At 37.4% G+C, this 20,515-nt stretch overlaps 1 long non-coding RNA gene across 1 annotated transcript in view; it reads right to left on the bottom strand.

The window, feature by feature from the left end:
* Nucleotides 1-8,325: 8,325 nt before the first annotated feature.
* Nucleotides 8,326-20,515, bottom strand: part of LOC121109737 — a 67,454-nt gene continuing 55,264 nt past the window's right edge. Inside the window, exons 3-5 of the long non-coding RNA XR_005857632.2 lie at nucleotides 12,503-12,615; nucleotides 9,888-9,975; nucleotides 8,326-9,058 (exon numbers count right to left, since the gene is read on the bottom strand). This is a non-coding gene — a long non-coding RNA (uncharacterized LOC121109737). The remainder of the gene's footprint in view (nucleotides 9,059-9,887; nucleotides 9,976-12,502; nucleotides 12,616-20,515) is intronic.

Here is a 20,515-nt window from a genome sequence, read left to right as displayed (position 1 = left end):
CTCGTCAAGGACCTGCTGGGCACACTGAAGGCGAAGAAAGGTGCATACAAGCTCCGGAAACAAGGGCATGTCACCTGGGAAGAGTACAGGAATGCTGTCCAGACTTGCAGACATAGGATCAGGAAAGCCAAGACGCAGGTAGAACTGAACTTGGCGAGGGATGTGAAAAGCAATAAGAAGACATCCTACAGGTACATTGGCCAGAAGAGACAGGCTGAAACAGGTGTACCTTCTTTAGTAAATTTGAAAGGAGAACTGGCTTCAACGGATGAAGAGAAAGCTGAGGTACTGAATGAGTTCTTTGCCTCGGTCTTCACTGGTGGCCAGGATTCCAGTCTTTCTCACGTCCCTGAACCCTGCACCCCCAAGCCTCCAGATGGGGAACAGGGGGGTAAATCCTCCCCCACTGTAAGGGCAGAGCAAGTCTGAGACCGCCTCATGAGACTGGATGAGTACAAGTCTTTGGGGCTGGATGGTGTGCATCCAGGGTTCTGAAGGAGCTGGCTGAGGTGGTTGCCGAGCCACTCTCCATCATATTTGAGAATTCATGGCTGTCAGGCGAGGTCCCAGATAACTGGAGGAAGGGTTACGTCACTCCCATTTACAAGAAAGGGAGCAAGGAGGACCCGGGGAACTACAGGCTGGTGAGTCTCACCTCTGTGCCTGGGAAGATCATGGAACAGATCCTCCTGGATGACATGCTCGATCACATGCATAAGGAATGAGCATGAGATCCGAGACAGCCAGCACGGCTTCACCAGGGGAAGATCATGATTAACCAATCTTGTGGCCTTCTATGATGGAGTGACAGCGATGGTGGATGAGGGGAAGGTGACTGGTGTCATTTACCTGGACTTGAGCAAGGCCTTTGACATGGTCCCCCACCAGATCCTTATCTCCAAATTAGAGGGATGTGGATTTCATGGATGGACCACTCGTTGGATAAGAAATTGGTTGAAAGGCCGCAGACAGAGGGTGGTGACCAATGGTTCTATCTCCAGGTGGAGGCCGGTAATGAGCGGAGTCCCCCAGGAATCTGTCTTGGGAACGATGCTCTTTAACATCTTTATCAATGACATCGACAATGGAATTGAGTGTACCCTCAGCAAATTTGCTGATGACACCAAGCTGAGTGGTGTGGTTGACATGGAGGAAGGAAGGGATGCTATTCAGAAGGACCCTGACAGGCTTGAAAGGTGGGCCCGGGTGAACCTAATGAGGTTCAGCACAGCAAAGTGCAAGGTTTTGCACTTGGGCTGGAGGAACCCCAGGCATCTATACAGACTGGAAGGAGCAGTCCTTGAGAGCAGCTCTGCAGAGAAGGACCTGGGGGTCCTGATGGATGACAAACTTAACATGAGCCAGCAATGTGCTCTTGCAGCTTGGAAAGCAAATGGTATCCTGGGCTCCATTATGAGAGGGGTGGCCAGCAGGGACAGGGAGGTGATTGTTCCTCTCTACTCTGCTCTTGTGAGGCCCCATCTGGGGTACTGTATCCAGGTATGTAGCCCCCAGTACAAGAGAGATGGAGAGCTGTTGGAGAGGGTCCAGAGAAGGACCACAAAGATGATCAGGGGGCTGGAGCACCTCCTCTACGAAGACAGGCTGAGGGAGCTGGGCTTATTCAGCCTAGAGAAGAGAAGGCTGTAGCGTGACCTCATTGCAGCCTTTCAGGACCTGAAGGGAGCCTATAAACAGGAACTCTTTGAAAGGGTAGATAACATCAGGACAAGGGGGAATGGTTTTAACTTGAAAGAGGGAAGATTTAGGTTGGATGTTAGGGAGAAGTTCTTTACCAGGAGAGTGGTGAGATGTTGGAACGGGCTGCCCAGATGGGCTGTGGATGCCCTGTCCCTGAAGGTATTCAAGGCTAAGTTGGATGAGCCCCTGGGCAACCTGGTCTAGTAAATGGGGAGGTTGGTGGCCCTGCCCAGCAGGGGGGTTGGAGATTCATGATCCTTGAGGTCTCTTCCAACCCAGGCCATTCTGTGATTCTGTGAAAAAGCTGTGAAGAACTCTGATTCATGTCAATTATAATAGAATTGTGAATGCTAAGCTAGAATTGGTTAAAAATACTTGACTAGAACTTCCCAAACCAGTTGTATTGTGAAAGAAGTCACAAAGAAAAAGGAAACCTTTCTCAGGGTTCATCTGCAGACCCAAATCTTTGTGGTACACGGATTGTAGCAGAACCCTAAGATACTTCAGTCATAGTCACAATTTACCATGAGGTATGAAAATTAATGTGAAGTGTCTAGTATGAAGTTAGGGCCCTGACGTCTTAGAAAATGTTTACAGAGGAGTACAGTATACCATCAGGGTGGAGAATGTGACTGGAAGGAGACCTTCACTACGAAGTCGAGGACATATCAGATGTGTTGAAACATGGGAAGTCAACAGGAACTAGGGATTATTTTATATCTAGAATCCAAATATTCTCCAAAAAACTATTGTAAATCTGTTTTGTTGTCACATCAAAATCACTTTATATGCAGATAAATACGGCATACAGAAAATGGCAAAACAGAGTCACTGCTAGTAATAAATAGAAGTAAGAAATTAAGAATGATAGAAAGTTGAAACAAAAGTAAAAACAAACAAAAAACCCAACAACAACCAGAAAACAATCAAAACAACCCAAAACATGCAGAAATGCTTACATCCTACAGTATGAAAGAGATTTTTAACTACATCAAGAACAAAAGAAATGCTAACAGTTTTTCTTCTGCCTTACTAGATTGAAATATTGCAAACAATACATCTCCCTTTCCCGTTAAATAAATATTTGCACTCTCTCTTTGAAAAAATGAAATAAATGTAGTCATTTTACAGGCTACTGATGAAATACTTTTCACACTAGCAGTACATCAAAAACTGTGGCTTCTTTAACTAGATATTTTTAAAACAACAGATCTGGACAATGTTCTGTACCAAAGAGGGAGATATGAAGAGGGTGAGAATATTCTTGGATTCTCCATGTTAATTTCTAATACAACTTAAAACTGTCAGGAAATTCTAGATGTTTGAAAGGCAATTGTAAACAAGGGCAAGGTGAGGAAAGAGGATGCAGGGCGATGAGAGTTGAGGGAATGGAAAAGGAAAGGGGAGAGAGAGAAACAGAAGGGAAAGGAAGGGAAGGGATGAATTTCCTCTAGGCTGGAAGGACAACAACTGACTTTTGTACACTAAGTTGTAAGCTTTAGAACTGATGAAAGATTAGATGGTCTCTGTTATCACTGAAAATGAAGCATTTATGGAGCTAGTTTTAAATTTTATATGAAAAAAGTATCTGAGGAAAATGGTTGCTTAATATCTGAGAGTCTTTCTGTTTAAGTAAACAATAAATCTATATCGAATAGTATTTTTGTGTGTGTGTGTGTAATGAAAAGCCAGATTTGAATTTAATTGCATGTTTTTACCAACACTTTATCATATTACTGAAGGTTATAAGTTAGCCTTTCATTGCTTACTGCTTTGTCTTCTAAATACGCAGGTTTGATTGCAGGCTGCTTTGTGCTGTCACTCTAAGACAAACACTTTGAGCTTGTTTATTCCTATTGACAATAGCTTTAAACAGGTTGGCACAGCTATACTTTGATCAAAGAAGTAATCATTTGTGGAATGACAATTTGCACAACAGCCATATTATGCACTGTGCTTTTATGGGTGCAGCACATTAAACTGAATATCATACTTGGAGGAGATAATTCAGAATCAGAAATCAGGAATCGTAATGTAATTTATACTGTTTGACTGACTATCAGGAAAGTATATGAGTGATAGTGAAAGCTGGCATTATAACACTGATGTAAGCCTCATCATTTTAGCATGTCTTTGTGATTATATGTTGAAAACTAGGGAACAGTGAACCTGCTGAAGTAGAAACACTAGCAAAAGGAGCGCTTTCTAAATCAAAGATCATTTAAAAGCATGCATGTCTAATTGTTTGTTTCCAGCTATTTCTGGTGTGTTTTTAAAAATAATTGTAGACATTAGGATAAAGCAGTTCTTAAGAAAATAAAATGAAATTAGGATGTTTGAAATGTACACAAAGGAACTACACTGAAAGCTAAAAGGGGCAAGGAAAAAGCGTTCATAATACATAAAGGGAAAACAAAACATGCATAGTCAAAAATATATATCCCTCCCCAACTAACTGGTGAAAAAGCCATCTGGCTTTACTTTGTCCAAGGGTCAGCAGTTCTTTAAGTTTCAGTTTGATTCCCTTTTCTAATCTCAAGGTAGCCTTTTACTAGTCAGGAAGCTGGTCAAACAGAATGACTTTAGAGCAACTTGACTGCCACTTCGCTGAGAATATTCTAAGCCTCTTCCCTGACAGTGCAGTGTGAAGGAAGGGGCTCTGGGTGGATCACATCTAATGGTTACTGCTGAAAGTATCTACTTATGCTGTACATCTAGGAAGTAAAGTTAGTTGCTTAAGGTTGGGAATACTCTCGTCAAGGTGCCCAGACTAATGCCCTGTCATTTGAAGGTGTTGCAACTTCACCTCTGTTTGTGCCTCAGTAAGACTGGTCTCCAAGAAGAGAGGTCAGGCTGTGGCCTTCTTTCTGACTGAAGCCCCTGAAGTGTTGGAGAGCTGAAATGAGGCCATCTTTCCAAAGATGGGGTGAATGAAAGCATGAACTACAATAATTTTGTGAAGCACTGAAGTGAAAAGAACCAGTAAGCAGGAAAAGACTCCTGGATGACTTTTCCAGAGAAATGATCTGAAGAGAGAACTAAGTCTTTTGGACTGAAATACTCTTCCCATCCAGTGCCCCGAAGTGCATCAAACATGTTCACCTTGGGGTTCCACAGCCAATATGCTCTAAATTTCCTCTCGTGATAATAAGTTGTATGTAAGCAAACTCATCAGAATAATTCAAATAGAGAAAATGTCACATGGGATTAAGCCAACAATCAATCTGGACTGGTGTCCTATAGTGGCCAACAACAGATGTTTCAGAGGGAGATATGAAAACTTCATAGTGAGAAACTGTATAATGATGCAAGTGTTTCTTTCCAACTTAGTCAAGAAATCTTAAAATATAACGTTTATTTCTTATAAAACATGTAAGATGGACATTTTTTGCCTACTATGACATAGAATGAGAAATTTATTGCATCTGCATTCCATATGTTCATTTAAAAGGGGATTTTATAAGCATTTGAATGCCACTATAAAATAAACAAAAGACTCTGTATTCTGGAGACTTTTCTATGCTGAGTTAAATTAGACTTGTGGGCAGCTTGAAGCAAGATAGCTCAGAAGATTGTAGGAAAGGACAGTCCTCTAAACTTCTCAGATAATGAAATAATATTGTTTTCCATAGGGTTCTCTCGAGTCTGATGCTTCATTTCCTCACTATGAGCCATAACTAGTATTCTGTCTTTCCTTCTATGTGCCATGCAAATACTGTGCACCAAGTCTGTCACCTTGCTGTCTGACAGCAATCTACAGAATGAAAGGATATATGTATTGATGAAATGATTACTACTTATTACAGAAACCTCAGCTGTAAATATGAGAAACAAGTAAGCAACATTTTAATGTGGTGAAGCTTAATTGGAAATACAGAATATTTTTACACTACTTAAACTGCTGCTACTCAGTGTAATTTACTTTACCTTGCTGCAGTAACTAGAGGTGAGTCAAACCCATGAGTTCAGCAAACCTGGGATATGTCCAAACCTCTACATAGCTGGAGGGCATTTTGCCTATTTCACATTAAAAAAGAGGTAAAAGCTTTAAAAGGGGTTCTTATTCACTTAAAATACAGTTCTTCTTGAAATATTGATTTAAATACAAATAAGAATTGAATTTATTTATAGTCCTTGTTAGTCTGCAATTTAAATGAACAGGCAAGCTAATTTGCCATGAACTTACTGTATGACTAAGTTTACTAGTAAAAAGTACTTAACGCTTTAGATATTAATCTGAACTTGCTCCAAAACTATCAGGAATTGGAATTACGGCCAAAATGAATGTTTTTTTTTTTTCAAATAAGAGACATAAGGAAAACATGTTCTGTTCTTGTCTTCTTGGTGACACAGAGTAAGGTTTCACAAACAGCACATCAGGAAAATATAGAGGGCCCATTCCTGCAGAAGCCTTTAGGGGAACTGAAATGTCAGACAATTAGTGTGTTTGCTATGACAACCGTCCTTGGACTGGATTTTGTTTCCGTGATCAGCACCATTTTCATATGGCACTAAGGAGAACTCAGAGACAGGGGAAATGAATTTTAGTACAGCTTAACGGCAAGACTTTGCTGTTCTGTATTTTAAGGTCACAAGTGAATTAGTAATACTGTGCACAGTACTTTCCCTCTGGAGCTATGAGATGCTTCCTGAGAGATTCAAAAGCATTGAAAAGGGAGCAGTCCACAGTGACCTGTAATTATTCTCTATTTTATGTACTCCTTTCACACCGCAGATCATCATTGAGTAGAAACTCTGGAAGAAGTTAGGTTGTACGTAGTCTATAATGGGAGGTGCCAGAATGTTGATTCACCAGTTTTGCAAATGTTTGCAAATCCACTGAACTTCATACATGTACTAATACCCCTCTGATTTGCATCTTAAGATAAAATATTGCACACTGGTTTCTAATTGTACTTCTTGAATTATATTTAATGCGTAGGGACATTAAGGAAATGTAGATTAAGCTGCTCTGGTTTTCTTCTATTCTGTTTTAATTACCCGGCTGACTTGAACATTTCCCAGTTGCCGAAGCTTGGCTAGTGGTAGATATTCCAACGTTGTTATGCAGATATTTTATGTTGAGGTGTTGAATCTCTTTGGTGTAAAGGAGAAAATTTAAAAAAATCCTTTATGTAAACAGTAACAGAGGGGAAAGTTTATCTGTGGATTCCCAATACACTTTTCCTAATTATTATAATTCACAAGGCTTTCATAGGTATTAAGCACAGGAAGCCCTGAGAAGGTCCATTGATTTCTGATTTGGTTCTGAATATATGCATAGAGATTGTTTGGAAGAGATCAGAAACTTCCAGAATCAGGTTTTCTAGTTATTGCATAATCCCATCAGCCACTCAGGAATGATATATTTTGAAAAATCTGGACTACGTTTGAAAGAAGAACCTCTGTAACCTCTCCTGTACTTCCTTTCAGACACAGGTGCAGACAGGGAGACAGTCCAAGAACCTTAAGATAGTCAAATTGCAAATAGGAGAAGATATTTTAAATGTAAGGATGAAAAAATCTGTATAAAATGGGTCTGGGACTGAACAATATCTGCTGTAAAAAAGTACCTTTGAACAATTTTATGATCTGAGTTGTGTATCTGGCATGTCCTGAAACGCTGCACATATCTGCTTTAGCAAAACTGAGGAGTCCAGTCAGCTATTAATGAAAATACTTATACGGATACTTACAAATACTTAAAATGTGCCTTAGGATGTTTCAAAAGATGTTTGAGTTGCGTCTATGTATGTACATACACATTTATATATATGCATATGTATGTGTATGTACAAAGTCTTCCTCTTCATGTGCTTTTATGATATTCTCTTTGTTTTCCCTCCAGTAAGAAATATAACCTTTAGTTTTTCTGGAGTCTGCATTCTGCTCTTTTGAAGAGTGCCTTGAGTCTAGTGTAGGCTTGGGTGAAACTGACAGAAAAGGTTCTTTTCTGTTCTGGAAATTACCATATTGGTTTGCAGCTGCTCTCAGGGCAGTTTTCTAGAGCTCTGAGTTTCTTCAGGAGCTGGGAAATATTTCCTGCCATGGTGTAAGGTCAGAGTGAGGACAGACAACACCATTTTTTGGAATCTGTTGAAAGAGCAGACCAGAGTATGACTGACAAAAGGTGTAAATGTGCAGGTTTCAAACACTGATGAGAGACCATACCTCTCTCCAGGTATAGTGGGACATACTGACAACTGATCTCCTACAGCACATATATTCCTTTCCCTTTTGAGGACAGGATATTGAAGCTTGGCACTTATACCACCTTAGTGAGAAGAAACAGTTGAAGTTACTGGAACTTCTTAGCCATTTTACTTGCATTCCCTGACAAAGGATCCATCCTTTTAAATTTTTCTGGATATTCAGGTTATGCTTAATTCCCCAGCTATCAATTCAAATAGGATTATAGATAGATCTAATGAAAAAACATGGTTCAGTAATGCAAAATCAAAAAAAAAAAAAAAAAAAAAAAAAAAAGAGAGAAATGAAAACCAACCAACCAAACAAACAACAGAAATAATACAACCTATTCTATTTTTCTAATTTGCAAGAAAGAAAATAGGACAGGCAAATATGTTTTCATGTAATTAACAGTGGTATGTAAGAGGTTTCTCTTCTGCTTTCAGATTTGCTGGTCATCTTACAATTCATATTTCATTGGTCTCATTTTCTGTACACAAATAAATATATAATTTTTGAAGGTTTACAGAAACTGTTCGGTAAAAGTCTCGAGGCATAGAAGAATTTTAAATCACAGACTAGAAAAGAGGATGCAGCTTTTTAAGCAGCAAGATTTTAAATTCCCGAGTTCTTTGCTGATAAGGAGTTTGGTTTGCCTCTAAAAGCATTCAGTAGCAAGTATTTGTAAGGCTCCATGTTTCTGTACCCACACTGATTTCTGTCATTAAGTTACTGATTTTGTTGACTATTGCTCAGGGAAGTTCTAATATAATATCCCACTGAATTTTGCGTTATATACTAATTCCAGGCAATTCACTGTTCATTTTTATAAGCCTAACATGCTCTTAGTAATCATTTAAAATAAACCAGAAAACCTTGTGAAATTTTTGTAATTAGAATGACAGTGTTACAAGTTGTAGTCTTTGTGTTCAGGTAACCATACTCTCTGACCTTTTGTTTCTGAAGATTTTTTGTTTGTTTATTTGTTTGTTTGCTATTACATTGCATGGAGGTTATAGGACATCCTGTCTTCCTAATTTCAATAGGTCTTGGATGCTGCAGAAAATGAATAGTTCCACAAATCTATAGCAGCACCTCACCAGACAGTGGCAATTCCTCTACAGGTGTCCAGCTTGCTATATGTGCTCATTCAGGACCATTAGACCACCTAGAACAGAGGAAAACCCCTCAGCACTTTGAACAAAGACTCAGCATATGATGCTACTACAAAATGAGTCATACTGGTGAAATAGTCTGCTCCAATGGAGAAGCTCTAGTTATGTCACAAACTTTCAAAATATCTTGATCAAAGGGAGTCTATCTCATTGCTTGATCATGACTGTGTGGACACTCACTTTCTGACCATGCTGGAAATGTTTCTAATCTGTTCTAGATTAGAAACATCTGTTTCTAATTCAAGACTTGTGGTTCAGAGATAATTTCCCAGAAATGTGAGTATTACATGAAAGAAACTGAACTTGCTGTACTAACTTATGCTTGTACAAAATGCAGAGAACAGTACTGGTGGCTTTAAATAAAACCTAAGTAAGGGATTAATGATGGTGTTGTTTTTTGTTTGATTGTTTCTTGTAATAGAAAAAAGGGCCATTGTAAATATATGCTTTTTTCAATTTTTTTCTATTAGTTTTCTGTTTATCTATTTCTCTTCCAACAAGCTGATATATTCAATAGCATAAAGCTGATTTTTTCCTAAGCACTTTGGTCTGAGAATTCAAACATGACATCTCTTTACAATGTTTAGTCACCTAAATAACCAGGATTCAATTTTCAGAAGTGCTTACCCTTTGCCACTCATGTTGGTTCTGATGGGACTAGCAAAAAACTACATAATCACAAAGGATGTTTTATATTTAATTAAGTGTATGTATAAACTGCCCTCTCAATCTAATTCACATTTATATTCATAAACATATGTACAAATACATACAGACCCATATAGATATATACATTTGAGTATAAAATGGAAAAATACTTACAAATTTGTACTCTCTGTAGATTGAAAATACAATGACTACGAAATTTTGAAGAAAAAACAGATCTGGGTTCTGTAGCTTTTCTTTTCTCCTGTGAAAATTAAAGCAATATTTGGTCAGACAATCCTCCTGTTGTCATTGAATTCCTTATGGGGTAATAGTGGTGACATCACAAGTGGCATGCTTGGAACTGAGGAATTCAATCCCCAGTGTGTAGTCATTTTTCATTACTTTGCCATGGCACATGGATTACTGAAGTCTATCTAAGGGATGCTAGTAGCCTTGGGCATACAAATGTATGTGTGCCAGAGGGACTCCTTATTGTAGTTTTGCTTTTTGAGTATGTTGCATTTGCCTCAAGTTAGAAAAATCTCGATTATGTGTGAGGACCAGCTCTGTGTTGAGTAGCCTTAGGATCCGGGAAGTGATCCATCAATTTTAAACATCCTTTGTACCTCAGCCCTTATCTGGTATCCCCTATCCCCTAAGATTTCTTCTTTCCTTTAGTATTGGTTAAGAAACTTCTGCTGTGAGAGTATATAAAGAAAACATACAGATATGCAGATATATCCAAATAACAGATTCCTGTATATAATCTTTAGAAATTCTAGGTCTATACTAAGAGTATGCTAATTGAAATATTGAGGCTCTAAACACCTACTGAGAATACTTAATTTTTTAAAACATTGTCGTGGTAGCAATGTGTCCCTTGTAATTCTAGAGAATATGTTTCTGATTACCAGTTTGCTTCTTAGCTCCAAAACATGAGCACAAATCAAAATGAAAGCCTTTATCTGTTCCTGTGGTCATATGTCATCCTATCCAACAGGGCAATAAAACAGCAGGACCAGGCTGCTGTTAAATAATACAAAATGTGATATATGGATATTGAAGTAAATGTGTGCTTACATAAGTTATTTCTATCCAGTGTTGTTCTGCTTTGCATTTCTGAGGTAAAAGAAATAATTATGAATAGAATAAGTATGTTCACATTTGGAATGTCAGCATTCTCGGTGACATTTAAAGTTTATGAAAAATTGTTCTGTGTCTTCCAGAATTGACTTATGTGTTCACCAGATTAGTGGTTTTAATAGAGACATCATGTCTGATGTAGATGAATCAGGCAAAATGTGACAAAATCGGAGCTGTAACAGAGAGCTTGTCAATACTGCATTACATGTATTTAGGTACACATACCATGTTGCACATACATATGAAAAAATATAGCTGTGTATTTCTCTAACAATAGCATGAAGCCAATTTTCCTACATTTCAGTATCTTGAGACCTATTAATATACCTACAAATGATTCTAGTCTTTAATAAACAAGAAATTTTTGTTAGTGTCTGTGAGGAACACTCTAAAGATCAAACATTTCTAATCAGGCAAGGATCTCTGTGAACAGCAGTTTATTCATTATTGCAATAATGGGTGCACACCCCCTACTGACAAGGGAGACATTGCACACCTGATTGGTGAAATCCATTCTGTTATATACCCTGGGTCCAACTCAGGTAAAGGCTCTCCTGGCACTCAGTGGTTGAGCGTCTCAGGCTCACAATCTTCCGATGCTGTTGCTACCTTACATTTCCATGCAATCTCTGTTTCCAACCCATTGCTTTTAGGTATCTATTTTCTGCACTTTTTATGGCAACAGGAGGACAATATTTTCAAAAATTGGCACACTAGTTCTGTCCTATACCAGACTCTCCCCTACCCTATATAATTACCTTACCTAGTGCCTGTGCCAGTTCTACCCAGGTTGGAACAGCTCAGTCTCAACTATACTCTCTTCAGCAGCTTTCTTTGTGAAAAACAACTTATCCTATGCTACATACAGAAATACTGGAAATTTCCACTGCAAAAACACAGTCTACCTCTCACATATCTGAATACAATATTTGAACTATAGAGCTTAATATCTTTAAAAAAAAAAAAGCTCCCTCAATCTCTGCATTATATGTACAAAAGCATGCCAATTTTCTCAATGTGACCTGAGTTTGATGTCCATCTAATAAATACATACAATAAACACAAATTCTGCTGCTTTGTTCTAATCAGTCATGCTTCATCAACCATGGTCAATCTTTACATTGCTCTGTCTCTACAGAACATATAAGAACAAATCCCAGTTTCTGATAGCCTTTCACATAATGTCTTTCACTCTAGCCTACATTCTTCTTAAAATTAATTCAGTGAGGAGTGAGGGTAGAATATCATTGGTAGCTACTGTGTTTACAGAAGAAAATTAAAAATAAAAGTAAATAGAGAAAAGACAAAGGGAAAAGAAGTCTTTGTTTGAAACACTGTCTGCTGCTGTTTTTTTTTTTTTTTTTTTTTTTTTTTTTTTTTTTTTTTTTTTTTTGTGCGGTTCTATTTTACAGCGAGAATTGTCCATGACAATTTGCTTCCCTCACCAGGCATGCCAGTGCTACTCAGAACACTGATTATAGAGTATCACAGGATGGGTGTAATGAGAAATCTGCTACTGTATCCCTTCTGCCTCTGCCAAAATAGAGGTTAAAATCTGCTTTCAGGCTGCTCACTCTAATCTGAATAGCTTTTCTGTCCTTCTCCAGAGCTACATGACTCCACCAGTGCCAAGCACAGCTGAGTACCTTGGCTTCAGAGCTATTGTTGCTTCCTGCCGGTTTGCATGCTGCCTGTGGTAGCCCAGCTGCTCACCACGTTGTGGGTGTTCCTGGAGGGATCCTGTGGGTTGTGAAGAGCCCTTGAAAGAAAATTAAGTCCTTGAGAATGCAGCAACACCAGAGCATAACTCTGAATGCATAGGATTTTACAGAGCTTAATCTGTACATGTATCCTGTTGATATATATACATATATATATAGCAAATAACAAAGAATTTGAAGTCTTAAATTAATCTGAGATGATTATAAACTCCCTCTTATACCGTATTCCTCGCTACAAACAGTTAAACCAAACAATCTAGAAACTGACCCAAACCGAAAGCAGACTGTGTCTCAACAGATCTCACAGGACTAAATAGATACTAACATAATGGCATTATGCCACATTCCTCCCATCAAAGAGGGAGAAGCAAAACTCTGACAGGACTGAACAATGCTTTCTGCATTCATAATATGAAAAATTCTGAGAGCCTAAGTGGGCAGAATTATCATGGAGTATGAGCTGTGTCTTTGGTCTCTGCTATTCCAACTTTATATTTCACTTTTAAACCACTTTACTTTTAAACATACTTGCTTTGGTAAGGATGTTTTCCATCATGGTAAAAAGAAATCTGAATTAACATCAAGTATTGCATTTGACCCACTTTTTGGAGTTGTTTCTCTGATTCTGTAGAGCTAGCTTGATTTATTTCTTACACTGATTATCTAATGAAAGTGTCCTTAGTGCAAGTCCATACTATTTCCATTCTCTCTTCATCTATTTTTCATGTGTGATTAGCACAACATTAAGAAAATTTTGTCACTATAGAACGTTATACTCTGTGTAATGATTTTTCTTTATCCAATGCCTTTGTGTCTTTGCAGTTCTTTGAATTAGATTATTAAATTATACTTCTTTTTCAACGTCCAGATCACACAGTAAAGCTATGGGAGGTGTTTCACAATATTGTCTGTTGGATGTACTTGAAGCTTGATATCAGTTTATATTAATTCCTTGCATTACTTTTAGAAAACTATTTCTGTGTTATATATTACTTTTGTGGAGCTGTATCTTGGACTCAGTTTGCTATTAAAAATAAAAATGTAAAAGGGAATTGTCCACTTAAAATGAAATGCTATTTGATGAAGTAATTTTTTTTTTTTTTTTTTTTTTATTTTAATGGCAGTATTGGAAGAATGAGTCATCCTTTTAACCTGTTGTTAAATGGCTGCAAGCTTATTTCTGAATGTTTTGCTTCTTGTATTCTCACCTCTTGTTTGAAAACATTCTCAAATGAGGTGCAGAGTTTCCGTCTATCATTCTACTATGTCAACCAGTTCTGCACCTGCCACCACACAATCTGAGCAAAAAGAATTTCCCAAATCAAAATCTGGAATGCAAACATCTTACTTTGTATTAGGAAGGGCAAGAAAAAGGTCAAGCTGAGCAAACAACAATTCCAAGAAAATATTAGTTCGAACTCAAAAGTCAGCTTTGATATGACTATATTCGTGAGCTATTCACATCCTCTTCAAGAGCACTCTCTACCACTTGAACTTCAGTAGTGCCTATATTCAAACAATAGAGACTTTGCTGAAACATTAACCCTGAATTAGAATTTTGTAATCTGAATTTTGTATTTGATTGCCTATGCACAGCTTGAGTGATATTTTTTTGCAATCTAAATGGATGGCTTTTGTAATTATCATATTAAAGTACGTAGAAAGGAAATAATTAGATATGAAGATCTGCATGAAATAATCTTATTTTTATAAAGAGATCTGCATTGTGCACGATGTTCAAGAGCCCACACAGGCAGTGCCATTTTAATAGCCTTTGCTTTGAGTTCAACTTCAGCCTTCCCAATAAGAATGCTTCCTTATTTGTTTAGCTGCCAAGAACAGCTAATACTAGCCATAGTTAGTTCCTGTGATCATTCAGGAGAGCTGAAACAACATTTATCCAGGTAAACTCTCTTTCTTTTTTTCCATCACTGAGGTTGAATTCTTAACAGCTGAAGTTTTCTGCCACACAGGTAAGTGAGGTAATCAGCAAAAGAAATTATGAGATGTCTTTCTTTGAGATAAAATTGCTGTCAGAAGAAACAGCAATCAAATGGATTGGATATTCAGTTGCAAAATTACAATCATTCCATCAGCACTGTTTAGTATTTAAGTCTCATTATGATCACCACTGTAAGAAACAATGACAATGAGGAGATTCTTAGTGAACTTCACTGAGTCTCTCAGATATTCTATTTGGTATATAAGCTCTGCTCTTATATGATTCTGATTTTTTCTCTGAAATACCTTATGAAATCAGATTCCTTTAACTTCCCATGGAAATTTGATGCTACCTAGTAAAGAAATTTGGACATTTCTATGGACAGTGAATGAAGAAAAATATCAGTTTTCTTAAATGAAGTCACTGAGAGATACAGTTTGTTTCTAATTAGTCTACCAAAAATAGCAGTTGGTAGACTTCCTAGGTCTATCCCAGAAGTCTCAGATAATTGAGAATCCCGCTGATTTTGCATGCATGGAGGAGTGCAGGGTAGAACCCTTAAATGAGTTATGTGCCTTTAATCACAAGGGAAGCCCAAAAGGAAGCACAGTTTAAAGCAAGAAATTTATGCCAACACCATCAGTTATTTCAGGGAGACAGTCTAGGGCTACAGTAAATCATAAGAAGAATTGCTTTACTATGTCACTGGGTATTTTTATAATATGGTGCATATATTTTTGCTGTCTTCTGCATTTGATAGCACTACTTCAGTGTCATTGAGCCCTGTGGGTCTGTTCTAAAGATTTTGACAAATGTAGCATATTTTTTGCCTCATCCGTTTCCTCTGAAGTGTGGCAATGTAGGAACAGATGCAGATTTCCCATACAAACAAAGACAAGCCTGTTGCCCAAGAAGAGATTTAATTTATGGTGTTTGAATATGTACCAATGAAATAAACTCAGATATTAGTTTAGACTTTTACTTTGTACCAAATAAAAACTCAGATCATGTTGCATTTCTCCTTCATTTCTCTTCTGTACTTTTCTTCCAAAATAACTTGAAAATATGCAATTATTTTCAATCAGTGTAAGGATTCTAAAAATGTTTTTGAGTAATTTCCGTCTTTTCTTTTTTGTTTCATTGGCTGTTTGGATTGGTTTTGTTACCATATTAGATGGTCACTCTTTTCCTCCCAACCCAATATATACATAAATAGAGTACTTTTGGTGTTTGTTTTCCCAAATAACCATACTACATGCTGATGTCCTACTTTTCTTGAAATGTCTGGACATGTGCCTGCTGATGTTATGTAATGAATGAAATAATCTTTTTCTCTACTTTCATGAACAGCTTTTGCTTTCTGTGTTAAACTGTTATTACCTCAATCCACAACTCCTCTCATTTTCCTTGTACCTTCTCTCCATCCCAAGGAAAGGGAAGTGAGTGAGAGGTGGAGCGGGTGTTAAGCTGCTGTGCTAGGGTCAACCTGCCACACAGACAAATGCAGTTTTGTATTCAAAAGGTCCAAATGTCCTATCTTCCCACTTTGGTCAGTAGGAAATTGATTAATACTAATCTTTGAGACAGTGATTAGCCCTGTTTTCTCTGCTATCCAAGTGTCTGCATAACATTCGGAGTTTTGTGCTCATGGCCTGCTTCTGATCTCTGCAATGTGGGTGTTAAAACATCCACTGATGGAAAAGGAATGACTGTAAATGATCACGGCTAATATAATGTAATGTAGCTTCTAGAACACTATGACATCTACTTTGGCCTGGGTCAGGGAAGAAGCAGTTAACCAATGTATGGGACAAAAGGAGAGGGCCTTTTGAGAGAGGGGCCCTCTCCTTTTTGGACATACAATTACAATAAAATAGAAAAAAATATATAAATTTGTTTTCAATATAGACACAGCAGTGGACATTTTGAGAGGCACAGGTTTCCTTGTTCACAGATAATGAAATAAATACCTAGTGTCTTGCTTTGAAATAAAAAGTCATTATGGGGTCCCTTCCTCCAAAAAAAAAAAAAAAAAAAAAAAAAAAAAAAAAAAACACGAAAAAAACCACACAAAACAGAACAAATAAACAAAAACTAAAGCTACCCCCCAACAGGACAAAACAAAGAAAACACAGTTTTTTTATGTACTATATTCTGTGAAAAAAAATAACCTATGCAAATACAAATCACAAGCTATAGATACAATATTACTGTAGTATCTTAGTACTTCAAATAATTTTACAAGCACCAGGGAAGTAGATCACACAACCAAGATGTCAGTTTGGAAGATACCATTACCATTTTACTGCATGGCAAGAAGTCTATTTTTCTAAGGAAATTCCATACCTGTTCTATGTTAGAACACATATAATGCAACTTCAGTTCTGTATTTAACTACAGAATTATATCTACAATATTAAAAAGTTGTTTTAATTTTTCTTCTGATTCAGTGTATATTTTTTTTTGTGAGTTCAAAGACAAAACAGGCTGCTGCTCTATGAAGTTATTATTATCCATAATCTCCCCTAGCCAATTGCTACATATTTACAATAGTTGTCTATTATACTGCTGCTGAGGCCCTGCAAATCTTAATTTACTGTGCTGTTGTAGAAATCTTTCATTCTGATATTTCATGAATTAATTGCATTGATTTGACTGATTAAGGGTAGAATAGAAAAAAGAAAATATGTCACTGAGATCTCATGTCTTATGGACTTGTCTACCAGATGGGAGAAATTTGCTATTGGAGCTTAAAACTTCTTGAGAACAAACTTTAACATAATAAGGATGGTTTAGGGCTCTTCAAGCATTTAACCTCCTGACGTGACAAAAGTTTATGTGAGTTTTCAGTTCTTTGAGATTTACTACAGCAAAAGGACCTTGTACATCATATTTACTGTTAAAAACTTTGCTAAATAATGGAAGAATAAGCAAAGAATTTTCCATTTAAATTAAGAAGACCAAGTAATATACAGGAAATGTGCTCCACATGAAGAAATAATTAAGTATTCATTTTTGGAGTAGAGAATCCTTTGCCACTTGTGTACGTCTGCTTGCTGCAATCAGCTCCATTAACTCTGCAATGAGCTGTTGCAATAGCATTGCAATTGGAAAGTGCATTACAGGAGACTAATTGGGTGGATGACATATATTACTTGTTCCAGTCTCATGAATAATAAAGTTTCATGAAGAGTGAGGTTTAGAACTTCTGCATGTAAAAGCCACTTAACTTAATGAAGTTTATAAACCAAAGCAGAGAATTGTGGGCAAACACTGCACAGGAATCATCCTGGACATCTCAGGAACCACAGCCACAAAGATGATGGAGAAAAAAATAGAGAACGTAAATGTTATTTAGGTGTCAAGTATAAGTCTATAGCCAAGATTAAAAAAAAAAAAAAGTCACCTTAGTGAAAAAAATCAAGTTTATTTTCTAGTACACAAACCAAATTTGGCCTTCAAATCTAATGTACTAATGGGCCAATTGAATTTCCCTCAATACTTACAGATCAAATGCTTAAAACCAAAACAAAACTCTTGTTTCTTCTTTAATGTAATAATATTTATTTAGATATTTCCAGAGGATAGAAAGGAAAACTAGAAATACTCAAAGATTTCAAAATTCACACGCATTTTCCTATCACCTTAAGTACAATGTAACTTGTAATGAAACTGAAACACAATTATTCACCAAAATTGAAGCTATTTTGTTCATAAATAACATGATGATGATCAGAGGGCTGGAGCACCTCCCCTGCGAGGACAGGGGAGCTGGGGATCTTCAGCCTGTAGAAGAGAAGGCTCCAGGCATACCTTATAGAGGCCTCCCAGTACCTGAAGTGGGCCTACAGGAAAGCTGGGGAGGGACTTTGTGAGTGAATGTAGCAACAGGAGGGGGAGAAATGGTTTTAAACTGGAAGAGGGTAGATTTAGACTAAATATTAGGGAGAAATTCTTTTCTGTGAGGATGGTGAGATACTGGAACAGGTTGCCCAGGAAGGCTGCGGATGTTCCCTCCCTGAAAGCATTCAAGGCCAGGCTGGATGAGGCTTTGAGCAACCTGATCTACAGGGAGGTATCCCTGCCTATTGCTGGGGTTTGGAACTAGTTGATCTTAAATGTCTCTTTCAACCCAAACCATTCTGTGATTCTATGATTCTATAAACAGCCAGAGAAACTGTGCTTTCAGTGGGTGTGCTGTTTTCTAAGATTCTTTTGCCAGTCTTTTAGTCTATGTTGTTTCTTTCTTAAATTATCTCTAATACAAGATCCTGGGAAGTACAGGTAAGGCATAAAAGGTAAGCACTGAACTATAGAAGGCATATGGTCTAGTATTTTACAGCAGTTATCACAGGCCTAAAATTTATTTTGTCTTATTTGAAATCTATCACTAAAAGTAAAAATGGTAATTGTCCATGTACTGAAGAGGATAGACAAAATATTTTACAAATTACTATTTACTGAAAGCCTGGCGTATTTATTACTTCCAATCCTGAATAAAAATGAAGGTCAAGGTGCACAATTTTTAAACGGGATAGCTGAAATATTTTGTGTGTCTTTCACATAATTCTTAAGTCCATCTGTACTGCTGAAATCACATTCTTTCAGTTCCTTTCTTATGATAATTCTGTGGTGATAGATATCCAATATCTTTGATCATCTGGCAGTATTTCTTCAGTCCTTTATTAAGCATATCTTAGCAGAAGACATTATCTTTTATTCTGAACACAAAAATGACAGCTTTTTGATTGTGTTTACATCATCAAGTCACAGAGTAATCTAGATCAATCTCTGTCTGTGACAGGGGGCAGCAGGCCTGCAGGCCCACCAGTACAAAAAAAGAGAAAAAGGGGAGGATAGAGGATATGGAGATGGATGCTGGACCCCAAAAGACAGAACAGTGGCAATGATCTAAGGAGGAAACTTAATTTTACTAAATATGATATTGAAATTCAAGATAACACAGTATAATACAATATAATTGGAATTTGGGTTAATAAATTAAATAAAATGTGAGAGTGTCCAAAACTGAAAGCCTTACTCTGAACTGAAGGCACATGGCTGGGGAGCACACCCACACACCACCATGCTGCGAATGAGTGAGAGAGAGTCCCATGGCTTCCTCCCCTGACTTATCTTCTCCTCTGAATGCAAAGTCCTTTGGGATATGTAGTTCTTCTCTTCTGAGAAGCAGGTATCTGGAAAGTTGTCAGTCCATGGAACTGGAGTATTAACTCCTCAATTCCCTGTGCTTTACGCGATGTTATGATGTGGAATACCAATGACAAGAATCATAAAACCATGACAACTACATTTAAGTAATTTATTTATGCCTGTTTCTATACATGACATTACATTTTCATATGGTTTGTTCATTTTATCAATTTTTATGAAGATACAAAATGTTTGTTTTCACATGCATGACAATTAGTATAGAAAGAATTTGCAACTGTCTTACCAAGAAAGTAACCAAGGAAGCCACTTTTCTTCCTCAGTTTGTTATGCAATCATTAGATTTTAATTGCCGTAGTCTATCTCCTGAACATGAGAAAGTTTCAACCTACCCCTTTGGGAAAATCTGTACTCTGTACATTTCCCTCCTATAAACTCCATTATATTAATGAACTTCACAGACTAGTTTTTGCATGACAGACAAAGGAACAAAGTAGCAAAGGAGGGAGGTAGGAATCATAGAATCTTTTGAGTTGGAAGGAACACTTAAAGGTCATCTAGTCCAACTCTCCTGCAGAGAACAGGGACACCTACATCTACATCAGATTTCTCAGAGCCCTGTCTAGCCTGAACTTGAATGTGACTGAGGACAGGGCATCCACCACATCTCTAGGCAACCTGTTCCAGTGCCTCACCACCATTATCATAAAAAAAAAAAAGTCTTATTTATATCCAACCTAAATCTCCCTTCTTTGAGTTTGAATCAGTTTCCCCTTGTCCTGTCACAACAGACTCTGCTAAAGAGTCTGTCCCCTTCCTTCTTA

This window comes from Gallus gallus, chromosome 2, assembly GCF_016699485.2.
Source record: "Gallus gallus isolate bGalGal1 chromosome 2, bGalGal1.mat.broiler.GRCg7b, whole genome shotgun sequence".
NCBI lineage: Eukaryota > Metazoa > Chordata > Aves > Galliformes > Phasianidae > Gallus > Gallus gallus.
The sequence above is the reverse complement of the archived record's forward strand: the minus strand, read 5'-3'. Positions and strand labels throughout refer to the sequence as shown.